The 4976-nt window shown below is 33.6% G+C and overlaps 1 pseudogene; it reads left to right on the top strand.

Moving 5' to 3' along the window:
* Positions 1 to 3587: 3587 nt before the first annotated feature.
* Positions 3588 to 4425, top strand: LOC109024409 (small ribosomal subunit protein eS6-like; annotated as a pseudogene).
* Positions 4426 to 4976: the final 551 nt, after the last annotated feature.

The raw sequence follows: 4976 nt of genomic DNA, 5'->3' as shown, positions 1-4976 counted from the left end.
TTATCCTTTTTTTTGGAGGCAGAGTCTCACTCTATCCCCCAGGCTGGAGTGCAGTGGTGCGATCTCAGCTCACTGCAATGGAGGCAATTATCCTAAGCAAACTGACACAGGAACAGAAAAGCAAATACTGCATATTCTGACTTATAAGGGGAAGCTAAACAACAAGAACACATGGACACAAAGAGGGGAACAACAGCCACCAGGTCCTACTTGACAGTGGAGGGTGGGAGAAGGGAGGGAACCAAAAAACTACCTATTGGGTACTAAGCTCATTACCTAGACGATGAAATAATCTGTACACCAAACCATATGTCATGCAGTCTACCTACATAACAAGCCTGCACATGTACCTTTGAATCTAAAATAAAAGTTAAAGAAAGAAAATGTAATAGAATGCTCAAAAACATTAACTAAAAAAGGCAGGAAGAAGCAAAACAACAATAACAGAGCTGGAACTAGCTGAAATGGTATCATCTGAACCATATCAATAATTGCATTCCATGTAATTAGACTACACACTTCAACTTTTCAGAATGTTCAAAAATTATAACTGAGTTAAAAAGAAAGACCCACCTATATACTAGAGACATATCTGTCACAAGAGACATATTTGACTGTAAAGACACAACAATTTTTAAAGTAAAAATACAGAAAAAAAATGCACCATGCAAAATTAAAGCATTAGAAAGTAGGTGAAAGCAGAAGTCTTTCTGGTTAGATTAATTGCAGACAAGAAAGGCTTAAAGTAATCAAAGGGGCAAAATGATACATTTATATTGATGAAAAAGACAATTCATCTGGAAAACAAAATTATTTTCAGTATATACGCAACCACTAACGGAGCTTCAAAATACATGAAGCAAAAAGTGAAAGAACTAAAAGGAGAAAGAGAAAAAAAATCTACAATCCTAAACATCTTTAACATTCATTTCTCAATAATGAATAAGACAAATAGAAATCTCAATGAGGTTATAGAAGATGTGTGTTATTCGTGTTAGAAGAACAACTTTGAAATTTATAAAACAATACAGATGCTTTGCAAGAACATATGAAGCATTTAAGATAAACCATATGTTGATTCATAAAACTGGTCTCAGTAAATCCCAAAGGATTGGAATCAAACAAAATAGTTATCTAGCCACAACTGATATGATTTAGAAAGCAATAACAGTAAGATAACAAGAGAAGCTCAATTATTTTAAAATTCAGTAACACACTTATAAATAATCCATAAAGAGTAATTTCAGAGAAAAATGGAAAATATTTCCATTTGAATAATGGAAACAACATGTTATAAATCTTGGGCTGCAGCAGAAGCATTATTTAGGGTGGCCTTTATAGTGTAAATATTCATATTCAAATGAAAGAAAGGTTTAAAATCAATAATCTTGTCTCCACCATAAAGATTTTTTTAAAAGAGTATGTGAAACACAAGTAGGTACAGGGAAGGAGATAAGCCTAAGGGCAGAATCTGATGAATTAGAAAGCAAACAATAGTGAAAACCAACAAGCCACAATTTTCTCTTTTGAAATAAGTAATAATATCAATGCCCAGATAGAGTGATCATGGAAAAAAGACAAAATACAAATTATTAATAGCAGCAATAAAAGAAATGATAGCACTACACAATCTCTAGACAGTAAATAGAGAATAAGGAGTATCGTAGATAACTTTACACCAATAAATTTGATAATAAGTGCAATTGTCACTTCTATAAATTCTATTTCCCTTGAAAAAATAGAATTTACCAAAATGAACACAAGGAGAAATAGAAAAATCTGAATAATCCTTTATCTCTAACAAATTTGGATTTGTAAAAACAAACCTTCCCACAAAGAAAACTCTAGGACCAAATGGCTTCACTGGTGAATTCTAATAAACATGTAAAAGATAAATATAATATTATACGAGTTTTCAGAAAACAGATGAGGAGGAAATGCTTCCCAACTCATCGTATGCACACTTCACTTCCAATCAACTTCCTCCCAAAAGTTTTATGTATAACAAAGTTAAATAAAATTTTGTAGGAGGCCATTGACTTGGATGAGGTTCCTGCACTAAGCCTAAAAGACTAACTCAACAGTTTAACTACAGTAGCTACCCTTTCATTCACTGTAGGAGGCGCTGTAACCAATTGACCAATTAAGCTGTAACCAATTACATTAGCTTACACTGCACTTCCCTTTCCTATAAATGTTGGCAGATTATGTTATTGGTTGGCAGTCTCTGAACCTGCTCTGGTTAAGAGGGCTGACTGATTCAAGAATTGTTTTTTTGTTTGTTTGTTTGTTTGTTTTTAAGTTTTTCCATTTATTCAGATGTTAATTTATATTCTTCCATTTTGATATTATCATTTATGTCACATAGGTTCCGAACTTTCTTATCCGTATTTTTTTGTTATTATTATACTTCAAGAATTGTTTTTCTGTTTTGTTTTGCTTTTCTCAAATAAACTCAGTTAAACTTGAACTTGTCTTTTTTTTTTCCAGTTAACAGTAATAAGCCAAGCAAGTAAAACAAAAGGTATTATAAAAATTAGATTAGGGGAAATCAAACTGTCTTTATTCCCAGATGACATACTCACATACAAAATAATTTTTTGAAAAAATTTTAGAATTGTGATGTGAATTTCAAAATTGTGATCAGTATTGCTGGGTACAACTTTAAATTTTCAAAAGTATATCATTTGCTAGTAAAATGAATAAAAGTGACATTTAGAAAATATCAGTTGTAATACCACCAAAAAACAAAATGCCTAGAAATAAATTTAGCAAAATATGTGCCAAACCTCTGCCCTACATACTGAAAATGCAGAGAGAAACTCACGATGATCCAATTGAATTGAGGGGTATGCCATGTTTCTGGATTAGAAAACTCAAATATTATTAAAATTCTATTTTTCCTATATTTATAGAATAAATTATACTGCAACCAAAATCCCACTAGATTTATTTTCAGAAATTTACATTACACCCTTACAATTTATGTAGAAAATTCAAGAACCAGGAGGAGACAGATCTAACCAAAATAATAATAATAATTTGGATTAAAATTCAACAGTATTTTTGGTTAGTTGTTTTTGTCTAAGAACTTGTAAATGCTCCGAATTCATAAAAATATTTTCTATATTCTTCTAGAAGTTTTTAACTTTTATATTTATGCCTATAACATATCTCAAATTAATATTTAGATATGACATGAGATATGAGTTGTGGCTCATTAAATTTCCACATACATATCCAATTGTTCCAGTATGGTTTGTGGAAAAGATTGGGTGTTTCCTATTAAAAGTGAATGCACTTGTGAGGAGTTCTCAATACTTATATTTGCAAAGGACTATAATCCTGAATATGTAAAGAACTACGACAATTCAATATATTTTTTTAAAAATCACCATCCAAATAATAATAGTCAAAAGACTCAAATCCTTCAAAAAAAGAAAACATATAAATGGTCAATAAGCATATAAATATATGTTTAGCTCCATCATTTACCAGGGGAATGCAAATTAAAAGAATAATGAGATACCACTGCACCCACTAGAATTCTCTTCCTTAAATATATATGAGAAATAATTTCCGCTCTTTTCCGTGGCGACTCGGAGGCGTTCAGCTGCTTCAAGATGAAGCTGAACATCTCCTTCCCAGCCACTGGCTGCCAGAAACTCATTGAAGTGGACGATGAACGCAAACTTCGTACTTTTTATGAGAAGCGTATGGCCACAGAAGTTGCTGCTGACGCTCTGGGTGAAGAATGGAAGGGTTATGTGGTCCGAATCAGTGGTGGGAACGATAAACAAGGTTTCCCCATGAAGCAGGGTGTCTTGACCCATGGCCGTGTCCGCCTGCTACTGAGTAAGGGGCATTCCTGTTACAGACCAAGGAGAACTGGAGAAAGAAAGAGAAAATCAGTTCGTGGTTGCATTGTGGATGCAAATCTGAGCGTTCTCAACTTGGTTATTGTAAAAAAAAAAAAGGAGAGAAGGATATTCCTGGACTGACTGATACTACAGTGCCTCGCCGCCTGGGCCCCAAAAGAGCTAGCAGAATCCGCAAACTTTTCAGTCTCTCTAAAGAAGATGATGTCCGCCAGTGTGTTGTAAGAAAGCCTTTAAATAAAGAAGGTAAGAAACCTAGGACCAAAGCACCCAAGATTCAGCGTCTTGTTACTCCACGTGTCCTGCAGCACAAACGGCGGCGTATTGCTCTGAAGAAGCAGCGTACTAAGAAAAAATAAAAAAGAGGCTGCAGAATATGCTAAACTTTCGGCCAAGAGAATGAAGGAGGCTAAGGAGAAGCGCCAGGAACAAATTGCGAAGAGACACAGACTTTCCTCTCTGCGAGCTTCTACTTCTAAGTCTGAATCCGGTCAGAAATAAGATTTTTTGAGTAACAAATAAATAAGATCAGACTGGGAAAAAATAATAATAATAATAATAATTTCCACATCCAGAAATTGTAATATATCTTACAATTGATGTTTCTTATAATTAAAATTGACATTTAAAAAAATCTTAGTGGCACATAAAGTAACTTTGTATATTTTACTAAGTGTCATCTTAGACTTGTTGGAATATTGCTTTATTATAAGTCATTCTTTCCTTACTTTTCCTTTTTCCGAATCACACTGTCCTATTGAGTTTCTCACAACATCCAATAGAATATAGAGTCTTCTGTTCCCAGTTCTGCCTCCCTTGTTCTTAACAGCTCTCTGACAACCAGCCCACATGTCTTAACATGACAGAACGTTCTAACTTATTATTTTATTAATCATGTTATAATCCCAGCTTCAAAATGGTTGGACATGTCTTAAAAGCAAAAAGAAATTTAATTGCATATTCTAAAGCAACGAAAAGAGTATAATTGGATTGTTTGCAATACAAAGGATAAATGCCTGAGGGGATGGATATCCCCTTTTACACGATGAGATTATTACGCATTGCATGCCTGTATCAAAACACCTCATGTACCCCATA

Source organism: Gorilla gorilla, chromosome 21 (assembly GCF_029281585.2).
Source record: "Gorilla gorilla gorilla isolate KB3781 chromosome 21, NHGRI_mGorGor1-v2.1_pri, whole genome shotgun sequence".
Lineage (NCBI taxonomy): Eukaryota > Metazoa > Chordata > Mammalia > Primates > Hominidae > Gorilla > Gorilla gorilla.
The sequence above is the reverse complement of the archived record's forward strand: the minus strand, read 5'-3'. Positions and strand labels throughout refer to the sequence as shown.